This window comes from Microplitis mediator, chromosome 7 (assembly GCF_029852145.1).
Source record: "Microplitis mediator isolate UGA2020A chromosome 7, iyMicMedi2.1, whole genome shotgun sequence".
NCBI lineage: Eukaryota > Metazoa > Arthropoda > Insecta > Hymenoptera > Braconidae > Microplitis > Microplitis mediator.
In genome coordinates this window covers 5897912-5911638 of record NC_079975.1, presented here as the reverse complement: position 1 = coordinate 5911638, position 13727 = coordinate 5897912, and the positions used below count along the sequence as shown (strand labels likewise).

General features: G+C 28.9%; 1 long non-coding RNA gene across 1 annotated transcript; it reads right to left on the bottom strand.

Annotated features, from left to right (window-relative positions):
- Positions 1–5669: 5669 nt before the first annotated feature.
- On the bottom strand, positions 5670–7825 carry LOC130671617 (uncharacterized). Its single transcript, XR_008990539.1, has 4 exons — positions 7037–7825; positions 6209–6275; positions 5944–6112; positions 5670–5860 (listed from the first exon to the last, which is right to left on the bottom strand). It is a non-coding gene; the product is annotated as an uncharacterized LOC130671617 (long non-coding RNA).
- Between the last annotated feature and the right edge of the window lie 5902 nt (positions 7826–13727).

The window sequence follows — 13727 nt, the reverse complement described above, 5'->3', positions numbered from 1 at the left end:
GGGTTCAATTCATGTTCTATAAATTTTTTTATTATTATACTGCCCAACCCATACGATTATCATTTTAATCATTTAGCAAAACTCGATCGTCAAATGTAAATCGATACTCACGATACGAGATTATCGAAATAAATTTAAACTTTATTCTGTTTTCAATTGCACGGAGAAATTATTCTCGTTTTAAATTCTATGGTATCATAGTAATGCCGGTTTATGTTGGCTACCTGCAGAAGCTGAAATGAACACATGGAAAAATTACTATGGCCGTAGTAAAATTTGAAACGATATCATATATTACTGTAACCAAAATTTTACTATGCGTAGTAATTTTTGCATGTGCCCATGAAGGAGGTGCCAGAGTTGAACGACGGGGCCCCACTTGGCCCAGCACTGGGGAACCTAGCTTTAGCTCACCTATATTGGATCATGCTTGGCTCAAGATTGGGTACTCAGTCGTGGCCGTTACAATGATTACCCAGGCTTGGGCCAAGACTGGGTGCCCTTGCCTTAGCCGTCCAATGGCAACCCAGACTCGGGCCAAGGTAGGATTACCCAAGTTTGGCTATACCTATGGTTCATTAAGTAGATCAGATAAATGTATCAGTTCAACATTAGTAGGTTCGTCCAGTAGCTACCGTTTGAATCCAGCAATCAGAAGGACGGCAGTTCGCGCCCAGAGCCCAGCAGAATTTTCACCGAGTTTTTTTCACATCATTTACCTCCCTTAGATAGTTTAAACGTAAATGATCTTGAACTCTACGAGGTTAATAACAATAAAAAATTTTTTTAATTAAATTTATTCGTTTCCTCGAAGTATGGGCCAGGTCTGACAACGAAGCCTGGGCCAGGTCTGGTAACCAAGCATGGGCCAAGGTTCTACAAAGTTGGGCCAAGTCTGAGCCAAGCCTGGGCCCGTGGTACTTTCTTCTCTGGGTGTTTATTTCAATGTCCGGTAGGTGGCCAACATACTCCGACTTTACTGTGACACTAAACGAGAATGATTTCTCCGTGTACTTATGAATGAAATATATATATTTAATTTTTTTTTATCTAAAAAATTCAACCGAGAATCTGAAAAATTATTTTAATAAAATCTGAAAAAAACAGAAGAATTTTTTTTCGGTGAGATCAAACGTTTTGAAAACACACAGATACGAGATTTAGTGTCATTCGTTTTTCGTGACAGCTTCACTATCCACGACGTTTCGTAAAACATTTTCTCTCTTTCCTTAACTAATTCTATATATTTTATCTACTGAATATAACGTAACATTCTTAAACACAACATTAGTTTAGTCGAAAATATATATGTTACCAAAACTCGGTATAAAGTACGGTGTTGTTCAGGAAGCAGGTTTCATCTCGTCTTAATCAATTTTAAATACCACAGACTCAACAATAATAACTTCTCAAAAGATCATAGATATCTTATGAATCTACATCGTGTTTTGATCATCTCTTTATAAATTTTTTTTCCGTCCTCTGTTATGAATAATAAATACTAATTAAAAATATATAAATAAATAAATTTAAATTTTTATTTTTAAAATATATAAATATGTATAAATATAATTGAGGAACTCGGGGCAAAATGACACATTTTCCTGACAAAAACAAATTTCGCTTAAAAATGTCTAGTAACAGCATGGAATAAATAAGGGGCAAGTTGGTCAGAAGTCAGTACAGTCAATTTTTGCATTTTTACTACAAAATTTTTTTTTTTTTTTTTGTAATTGTAGTCCATTTAACATTCGTCAGCTTTTTCAGTTCTCAATAAAATAATTCTAATAATGAGCTTGCAAAAAAAAAAAAAATGTTTACTGAAAATTTAAAAAATTGCACGATCCGACTGACCAACTTGCCCCACCCTCTTAAAAAAATCGTAACTACGCATTTTTAAGCCAAAAAAAAATTTTTCTTTAAAAAGTGTTGTCCCATTTTACCTCAAATGGGCTTATAAATATTAAATTTAAAAACAATGGGCATGAAAATGAATTTGTATAAAAAATGTTTAAACGTTAGCTAATTGGTGATCCGGCGACAAGATAGCTGACGGAATAAGATGGCACATGCTCGTGAGATACCGGAGACAAGCTCTCAAGAAGCCGGTAGTTATATATTATATATTATAAAAATAACAATAATCAGTGTCCATAATGCGCGTCGCATGCATACAACATTGTAAAGGACCTCGTGTGTATATTACACGCGAATCTTATCGCCCATGCATGCGCATATGCGAGTACAGACTACAGAGTATAGAGTATAGACAGCATACTCGTTACATTTTCTTCCACTACTTGTATACTCAGTGCTTGTGCGAGTTTGCGAGTAGTTTTGGTTCGGTGTGTACGCTTTAGTATAGTGTAGTATAGCATGCATTGCACAGCATGGTATGGAGTTCAGCACGCGTGAGACCAACAAGACCTACCCTATCGTTACGGAACACCTACTTCAAGTGTGTGAGCACACGCACGAGTCTCGCGTGATCTATATAATCGTCGAGGTACCTCCGACATTTTTCCCACCGACCTCAAGTGAATTCTTTCAATGGGAGCCACTTTTCTGAATATCGTGAGCATCAATGGGATCATGTACTATACATATATGATTTTATATCTCTACTTCACTCTATGATGATAAAGTCGCTGTGAAAATTTATATACTCTGAGATCTAGTGAAAACGTTCATTAATTCGTCATTATGCTTTAATTGTTTTCGATAATCTGCTCTAAAGATACTCTAAAGTTCAACCCTATGGAAAATCATCAAATTTTATCTTCATAATTTATTTTAACTTAATAATTATTTGGCAGTTAACCGACAAAGTCAAAACTGTAGATAATTAATTGTTCGAAAAATAAAATAAAATTTTCATGAAAAGGGTTTTTGACTTCCGGTAAAAATTTTTACTTGACCATAAACGTCAGAGGTGTGCATTTTTGAGTTTCCCGAATTATCTGTAAATTTTATGGATTTTTTATGTTAAATATTTCTTGTAAATTAAAACTAGAGATAATTTTTAAGTTATAATTATATGGCAATTTTCAGATACATCTTGACGGAAATTTAGGGTGGACGTGCGTGCTCATGCGTCGTAAGCTTGATAGGTATTATATTAAAAGTTAAGCATCAAGTGTAACTTGTCTGTTATGAGTCGCGATCCGTAGCACTGCGGGTGTATATAATACATATAAGTGCATATAAATTGTAAGTATGTAAGTATGTATATATATACATTATAATGTCTTTCTTATTATTATTATCAGCATGCACACACGATACCTGACGAAGAAATGCGGCAGGTGAGTACTCGGAGTCATTGGCGCCGGATGTCTATTTGTTACAAAAAGATAAAAGGAAGAGTAACAAAGATAAATAATAAATAATAAATAAAAACGTTATAAATATACAAGTAAATAAATATTTTTCATATAAATAATAACAAAAGAAAGATATGATAGCAAGGGAATTAGCGTAATTTTTTTTTACCCACCAAATGATCTATGAGCATTGTTTCCGGTTTTAGTATCAATACAGTAATATTCTACACTGTAAAAAGAGCGGTTTAAAAACGAAATAATACCGGTGTAGACGGTGTTAAATCGGTGTAAAAAAAAATTCCACGTGTAGAAATTAGAAAAAAAATCTGGGCATCGGTTGGCCCTGCAGGCCAGCCCCCAAACTTCCCGCTGTTTTCAAGCTCTAAGAGCTCGAATTTTGTTTTTTTTAATTTTTTTTTTTGTTGTATCTGCAATGATTTATCATTGTCAAAAAAAATTCCTAAAATTTTTTTTTACTGCTCTAACTGCATCTGCTTTAAATGTCAACTTAACAAACATACGCTTTAGGTAACTTTAATGCCGGCGGTAAAAAAATTTTAGGAATTTTTTTTGACAATGATAAATTATTGCAGATACAACAAAAAAAAAAATTTTTGTGAATTTTGACCTGTTTTTTACTAAACAATATCGCTTTAAAAAAAATTTTTCTATCAAATGCCACTAATTTCGCCTCATAGAGAATGTTTTCCAGTTTTCAAAACCCTGCTTTCATTCTCTCTACGACCAATACATCCGGAGTTATTGATTATCTAAGCCAAAATGAACTTTTTTGCTTTGATCAATGATAACTCGGCGCCAAATCGTCGTAAAGACTTTTTTAGGCTGCCAAATTGAAGGGCATAAAATTTCCTAGACAAGTCATATGGTCGGATCATTCAAAAAAATTTATTGACGCCCATAGAGGTATTGAAAGACCAGCAAAAATTTTGAAAAATTTTTTTTCGTTGGTTTTCTTATGATTACTCCGGAACCGTACATGATAAAAAATTTAAGGTCCAGATCTGAAAACTAGAAACTTGAGGCTACAATTTGCTTTTTTTAATTTTTGACTGATCATATTTTTGTCCAAAATTAATTGTAAAATATGTATGTAGTAATAAATTATTAATTATTTACTTTTAATTGGTTTTACTTTTTTTTCTGCTTCGTTTATTTGAATTGTTTCATTAATTTTATTATTATATTTTCAGATCAAATATATGATCCTGAAGTTATTCGACAATTAACAATTTTCGGATTTTTGTTTAGAACAAATCAGTTACAAAAAATATGATACTGAAGTTAGCCGACGTCTAATAATTTTTGGATTTTTTTAAAAGCAAACATTAAAAAAAAAATATTTCGAAAATCGCGCATTTCAATTTTAATTCATGTGTTCAAAAGTTACAAATTGTCTCACATTCGTTATATTCAACACTGTTAAAAATTTCTAGTGGAATTTTACCAAACAATTATAGGAAGTTAAAACTCAGAACTGTATGGTATTTTTGGAGTACCAGTATAGTAATTTTACAATATATTTTGTAGTCTACAAGTTGGAGATATTACAACGAATTTTTTGTAATTTTACTAAACTTTTTCCGGTGATCGACTCAGTACATTTACAATATGTGTATTGTAATTACACTGAACTTTTGTGAACTATAAGTATAGTAAAATTACAATATGCGTATTGTAAATTTACTAAACTAATTACCACTAAAAGTTTTGTAAAATTACAATATGAGTATTCTAATTTTACTAAACTAATTACCAATAAAAGTTTAGTAAAATTACAATATGCGTATTGTAAATTTACTAAACTAATTACCACTAAAAGTTTTGTAAAATTACAATATGAGTATTCTAATTTTACTAAACTAATTACCTATAAAAGTTTAGTAAAATTACAATATGCGTATTGTAATTTTACTACACTAATTACGAATAAAAGTTTTGTAAAATTACAACATGAATATTGTAGTTTTACTAAACTAATTACCAATAAAAGTTTTGTGAAATTACAATATGCGTATTGTAATTTTACTACGCGAGTTACCAATAAAAATTTTGTAAAATTACAATTTCTATCTTGTAAAATTGTCAAGATTATGTGTGAAAATTCTTTAGTACAGTTACAATAAATTCAATAGATATTACTAAAATTATATTGAGGGAAAGTTTAGTGAAATTACAATACGCATATAGTAAATAGCTCGAATTCTTTTTAAAAAGTGTATAGTAACATTACTATACGCATATCGAAATTTCACTAAGCTGAGAACTGAGTAAAGTTTAGCAAAATTAGTAATTAATTGTAATTTATTTATCTAAATTTTTGTCTGAATACATTTGATTTTTTTTTTAAATTTTCGAATTATATTTTATATAAAAGGTTTTAATTTTTATTAATTATTTATATAATAATTTATTTCTTTCATAAATGAAGCTACTTTCGGATAAATGACAGTATAGCTTTTCGTTTTTTTCCATCTCGCTTATTACCCTTCCCTGGTGGAGAAATTTTAAGAAACAATCTGAAAAATAAATAATAAAAATGATGCATCATTTGTATTTTACAATAAAACTTGATAAATTAATGTAATAGTATGAAACTTACTTTTGAATAGCTTCCATTGTCTTTTCTAATTTGTTTGGATAAGCAAATCCAAAGACATAGTACGATAAAAATGTAACTAAAATTCCTTCAAGGAATGAATCTACTCCAATCAGACATTGTTTTTCGAGTACTACATTGTATCGTTTGTTATCATCGTGTAATTCTTTTCCTATTAACAGAAAAAACAGCATACATACATATATAATTATGGCATTGAATTCTCTTGAAATTAGAAACTAATTTTATGATATTTATTATGTAATACCTCGGATAATTAATATCGGATTTGTTACTGGCGTCACTGCAAACAGCTCATTCTCCTCCAATTCTTTCTGAAATCGAAATTTTAAATTTGAATAATTCAACTTATTTACAACTTAAAAACAAAAAAATAGGTAACTTGCACTGACAAAATAATAAAGAAATGTTAAATCTTCTTTCATAAATCTTACAATGAAATCAAAAATCATCTCGCTATAAGTATTTTCGTTATTCGAAATGGCAAAATGTTTTTTAGCTTTTTTATCATATTACGAACGAACAGAGTGTCTGTAGACTCTATATCATTTTTTTGGTGATGTTGGTGATTAGTGACACTAACATACTTGTTGCAAAAAATTTATATAATATAATGAACAAAAAATAAATAAAAACTATCGATAAAATAGTATTAACTGATTGGTACTTTTAATGCCTAAAATAAATAAATTCATTTTATATAAAAATTTTTTTAATCTCCACAAGGAACGTAATATTAGTTTTTAAGCATAAATTGTATCGATATTAAATAATTTCATGTTACCAAATAAAGTAATTTTTAAACAACTAAAAAAGAGATTAATAAAAGGTATAAATTTTTAATAAAGTTAAGTTGAAATATGAAAAATCCGTGTTTAATACTAAATTATTTCTAAATTGAAAAGTATTATAATCTCATAGACAATTTAATTCAGAAAAGCTGATGACTCAAAAATTATTTAAATTTGTATAAAAATAGATAGCAATAATTCTCATATTTTTCTTTAGCAGTGACACAAAACGCTTAGCTTTAAAGAAAGAGTTAATATAAGGTTGATGCGTATGGGATGCTTACCTTTTATAAGACCAAATTTATAATGCTTCTTTGTTGGATCTGTATCACTAGTTATTTATTTAATGAGTTTATTATACTTCACTAAAATTGTTTATAAAATGAATTACTAAAAAACTTGCACAATTAAAAATTCACTAATTTCACACTGATTATTTTTATTAATATTTATTGTTTTTTTTTATTGTAATTGTCGCTAACGTGTTCACTTTGTGCCTAAAAGAATACGTATGTTCCCCCCGGAGACGAAGGGCTATGTGTTCTAGTTGTATCGGCTAAGAGTTGTTTGTTTCTTAAATAAAACTAAGACCTTTGTCCTGGGACCTTTGACGTCACAAGTCACATGTTGGTCCCGGCTCGTGTATGAGAGAGGTTTTTATGACCAGAGAAAAAGTAAACTCGATGGTAGATCGAGAAAATTTAAAAAAAAAAGAGAAAATTTTCTACAATTCTCAGTTTCCTATTATTATCACAATTTAATATAACTACGAATAATTACATAGAATTCTGAATAATTTTAATCAAATGAATTAAAAAAATTGTAACGACAATTTTTAATTTAATAGTTCTTCTGTCAAAAATGTGGTCTATGTCTTGACTGCTTTGTTTTAACATCGAAGGTTTCAAACCGTTTATTTTTTGGTCCATATATTGGTATATGAAGAAGCAAAAGAATTTGGTTGTTTTTAAACATCTACAAACACACAGTCGTATATTTTAATAACTTAGTCCCGTATATGTTTTTGAATATCTCTTAAATAACATGAAAAATAACGATACTATACATTGCTACAATTAACGCGTATATGTCGTTTCATGTATAAGATTATGATTATACATCTTTTCCGAGTTATTTTTATACATGTATATAGTCTTTATTCTTTGATACCAAATTCACTCATAAACAAATGCTTATCTGTATAGCAAACAAGAAATTTTAAATAATTAAAAATTTTTTAATTTTCTAATAATAAAAGCACGCACACAGTATGTTAAAATGTAATATTGGTAAAAACTGTAGAAATCAAGATTTAATTAATTAATAATTAAATTATGGGTAGCTGTCAATTTATTCTGCCTCAACGAATTTTATGTAGACTGTGTAAAATATCTTTTTCATTTCAATACTGATAATTGATTTGTTATGAAATTGAAGATAAATACTTTACAGTAATTTTATTATGGGTTAATTATTTATTTTAACGTTGCAGTATATCAAGTATTGTAATTGTTATAAATAAACTTTATTATTTGAAAACGTCGCTATAACATGGTAGCGTCAGAAAAATATTTAAACAATAAAAAGAGTTGGAGAAAAAAAAAAGTACAAAAAAAAAATTCTGAGGGCATGTTTGAAGCGTTCCGGTAGATCGTAAAATAAGGCAACGGTCGAAAGACTTACTTCCGATCCTTTTTTTTAAATGAGACGTGATAAAAAAAAAAAGGAAAACTTCGAGAAAGTATAAAAATTCATAGAGGATATGAAAATATGTATTTCAGATGCAGAACCTTAAGGTTAAAATGTAACTTGGTAATAAAAACCGAAAATTATAATTTCAACTTACAGATTGTAAGTCTAGCTTATGTCAATAATCTCATTATAATTTGAAATAATGCCAGGACACAAAAGACTAATGCTCAAAAAATTATTAAAAAAATTTTTCATCTTATAATTCATTTTGGCTCATTTTTAATTACTGTACATGTTTTCTGTTCAGTATAAATTTTGCAGTTATTGAGAATATTATTTTGTTTTTAATGTTACTAATAATTGCAGTAAACTAAATAACTAATATTCATAATAAATCCTTTTTTCCACCTCTAGTCTATCGTAAGATCAAAATTCTGATTTATTTAATGCGAAAAATTCAGAAATCAAAACTAAAATATCCATTTAATATTTCCCAATAGAATATGTAAATTTGAATAAATATTAGATTGATAGCTCAATGTTTTGATATATTTTTAAAAACCAATTTGTTATGGTAGTTTTACTTACAATTGCAGCCAGTTAAATCACAAATATTTATGATAAATTTACCGGATTTTACTTGAAATGTCCACTGTAGTGTCTTAAAATTACAATTTGTATTAGATCAATACAAAAAAAATGTAAAATCACAATAACGATTTTTTATTTCTTAATGAAATATGTAAATTTGAATAATTTTTTGCAAAAATTAAAAAATTTTGTTGTAATTTCAAAAACAAATCTTTTATTGTAATTTTACCAATAATAACAGTAAATTAAATCTTAAATATTTATGACAAATTTACCGTATTTGACTTGAAATGTACACTTTAGTGTCTTGAAATTACAATTTGTATTAGATCAATTCAAAAGAAATGTAAATTTACAATATCGATTTTTTATTTCCGAATGAAATTTGTAAATTTGAATAATTTTATTGTAAAAATTAAAAACTTTTATTGTAATTTCAAAAACAAATCTTATGTTGTAGTTTTACCAATAATAACAGTAAAGTAAATCACAAATATTTATGATAAATTTACCATCTCATAGTTGAAATGTACACTATAGTATCGTAAAATTACAATTTGTACGAGATAAATGTAAAGGAAATGGAAAATTACAATATCCATCTCTTATTTCCTTAGAAAATAAGTAAATTTAAATTGGTGTTTGGTAAATATTCAAGAATTTAGTAGTAATTTGAAAATCAAATTTTTGTCCCTAATTTTACTAACAATTATAGTAAATTTAATTACATGAATTTATAATAAATTTACCATATCGATGTTAAAATTTTAACTATAATATTGTAAAATTACTATACGTATCTGATTCATACAAAAATAATGTAAAATAACAATTTTTTTTTGTGATTGTACAATTTGAATATCATTTTTACAGAAAGACATTGTAATTTTACAAATATTGTTTACTGTTTAGTTTTACAATACGCTAATTTGTAAATTTCCATAACATATGTTTGGTAAACATATTGGAAATTTACTATTTTTTTTAACAGTGAACCATACAAATTTATGAAAATTGGGCTTGATAGTCCACTGACTTTACTCTTACCCGTTGTAGAAACTAATTTGCTAGTGGAATTTTATTATTCTATTTTATAGAAAAAAATCCGTAAATTACGAAAATAATAATAAAAAAGCTCAACTCCCCCGTGTTTTTCAAGTAAATAATAAAATTACACTAGGGTCGCTGAGACACCGTGTATTTTCATCAAATAACTTATATATATTACTGTAAAGACCTATTAAAATTGGTATTGTATTGAAGGGCGAACAATTCTGAATTAGAAACCACAAAAATAAACCCTTTGCAGTTTATTCTATTCGCGAAAAAAATTAATGAAAAAAAGAAACCACGCCCTGATAGCCAAGTTGGAGAGAAACTGACGTAAAACTACAGCCGCATCGGGACACCACGTTGCCCGCAAAAGTTGATTCTTCCAAAGTTGATCGATACTTTCTGAGAAAGTTGGTGGCAAAAGTTAGAAATTCAATAAGTTGACAGTAAGTCGCCTCCCATTTTCTCAGAAACCAATACCAACTTTTGTCCGAGAAACCCTGGTTATCAGGGGCTATGCCCGGGCTCGCGCGCGCCACCAACCTCAGTTACTGTTGCTTTGTTACCGACCGCTTAATTAAACGTAAACAAATCATTTTTTTTTTTTTCATTAATTTTTGGCGCGAATAGAATAAACTGCAATGGGGTTTATTTTTGTGGTTTCTAATTCGAAATTTTTCGCCCATTGATACAATACCAATTTTAATAGGTCTTTACAGTAATATATGTAAGTTATTTGATGAAAATACACGGTGTCTCAGCGACCCTAGTGTAATTTTATTATTTATTGAAAAAACGCGGGGGAGTTGAGCTTTTTTATTATTATTTTCGTAATCTAAGATTTTTTTCACATAAAATAGAACAATAAAATTCCAGTAGCAAATTAGTTTCTACAACGGGTAAGAGTAAAGTCGGTAGACTATGAATATTCTCTCTTCACACTCCATTTGATTATAAGTTGTAACGGGGTGAAATTTAAATCTCTTAAATTTAAATTCAAATTCGACTCGCGCCAAAGCGAGAGCGACCTCCTCCTACACCAACGGCCGATAACCAAACAATCTACTTATCGCTGGGGTCACTGCTGTCGAGTTTTGGGGCAGTTTTGTTTTGTAGACGTTGGCCAACCTGCGAGTGAGGGGTACGAGGCTCGGCAATTTTCGAGAGACGTTCTCTTGGTTTTTGGCGTTCATCAGAGACGGACGCACTTCCCGCACTAACACCGATATACTATAAAATTATTCATTCAACATCCAGTTATAAATTATTCATACACACGCCATTTGCCAAGAGCTTATAAGCCCACTGGTGAGTGGAAGCTTATTCTGATTATTATAAATTACTGTGGATAATTGGAGGATTGGGTTTTGGAAGTGGACTTGGAACCTGGTGACGGAGGATTGGGTTCGAGGATGCTAGAGGACCAGAGGAATTTATTGGAGCCTGGTTGGAGAGAATCGGCGAGGTCACGGGAGAATAGTTGGAGTAATAGTGTTGAAGTGAGTGGAGTTTTCTTTGAGTAAAATTGTTGAAATAGAGTCATTGTAAAATTTACTAAGAGAGTCATTGAGAAATATTGTTAAAATAGAGTCACTTATAATATTATATATGGGGCATTCCACGCCAAATCTACCACTTTTGAATCAACCCCTTTAGATTAGGCTGAAAATTTTTTCTCTTTTTCTACCCCATCAAAAACGTTTCTCATAATTTTTTCTAATTTTTTCACCCAACCGAAAAAAAGTTAGAAATTTTTGAAAAAAATGGCTTTTTTCATTTTAAATAGCTATAACTTTTTCAAAATTTGACTGATTGGGACGATATTTTTTTCAAAATTTTTTTTTTTAAATGTCGTTTTTGAAAAAAAATACAAAAAAATTATTGCAACCTATCTTCATTGTTTTTTTGTAGATTTTTAGGAAAAATCGAAAATTTTTCGATGTTTACCATTTTTGATTTTTGATTTTTTTTTTTTTTATATAAAACTTTGACATTTTTTGCAGATCCTCAAATTTTTTCAGAGTGATAGTTCTTCGATTTATATTTTTTTTTTTCCAATTGAAAAAAAAAATTTTTTACAACTAGCCTTATTTCTCATAACACCATGCTAAAAATTTTTTAGAGTGCTCAGAAAACTTTCAAACTTGGAAAAAAAAAATAAAAACAAAAAATTTAAATGGTAATCCTCGAAATAATTTGAATTTTGTTCGAAAAATCAAGTTTAAAAATAGAAGGACCATCTGAATAATTTTTTTGTATTTTTTTCTGAAAACTACATTCAAAAACAAAAAAAATGAAAAAAAAAGTTTTCGTTTAGTACATTTTTGGACAAATGCTGGCAATTCAAAATAATTCCTTTTACACTCATTGTCTTATGGTTAAAAGATTTTTTTTTGAATTGCCAGCATCTGTCCAAAAATAGACCAAACGAAAACTATTTTTTTTCATTTTTTTTTGTTTTTGAATGTAGCTTCCAGAAAAAAATACAAAAAAATTATTCAGATGGTCCTTCTATTTTTAAACTTGATTTTTCGCACAAAATTCAAATAATTTCGAGGATTACCATTTAAATTTTTTGTTTTTATTTTTTTTTTCCAAGTTTGAAAGTTTTCTGAGCACTCTCAAAAATTTTTAGCATGGTGTTATGAGAAATCAGGCTAGTTGTAAAAAATTTTTTTTTTCAATTGGAAAAAAAAAATATAAATCGAAAAACTATCACTCTGAAAAAATTTGAGGATCTGCAGAAAATGTCAAAGTTTTATATAAAAAAAAAAATCAAAAATCAAAAATGGTAAACATCGAAAAATTTTCGATTTTTTCTAAAAATCTACAAAAAAACAATGAAGATAGGTTGCAATAATTTTTTTGTATTTTTTTTTCAAAAACTACATTTAAAAACAAAAATTTTGAAAAAAAAAACGTCCCAATCAGTCAAATTTTGAAAAAGTTATTGCTATTTAAAATAAAAGAAGCCATTTTTTTCAAAAATTTCTAACTTTTTTTCGGTTGGGTGAAAAAATTAGAAAAAATTATGAGAAACGTTTTTGATGGGGTAGAAAAAGAGAAAAAATTTTCAGCCAAATCTAAAGGGGTCGATTCAAAAGTGGTCGATTTGGCTTGGAATGCCCCATATATAATATAATAGTAGAGCCAGTATAAAATCTTTTCAAAGTTAATTGTCGGTAAAAATTCATCCTTCATTCTAATTTATTGTTCACCTGTCATTATAAAATTTTGTAAGACGACCCGTCTTGAATGAATGTCAGACTCATTTATTTTCTATAAATTACATATTAATTATTTCTGAACATTTCCCTTTACAAGTGTAAGCTTCAGCGAATTTTTTCTCTCTTAAATTTTATGTTTCACTGCGTGGTTCAGTCGGGGTTTACCCTCACCTGGAGATACTGAGACAGTCAGACAGGCTTGCAGAACGCCTCAAGTTTTTCATATCTGTGGGACACTTATTATTTGGGACCACAATCTAAACCAATATAATAAGCACACTCAATACAAAGTCACGCTGGTTAAAATTACAAGTACTTGTAGGTTAGTTGACCACAGTTGCGCTCGTAAGTTACACAGAGTCTTCAATAATAAATAATTAAGTGTCGGGCAGTTAAATATAAATAAATTAAT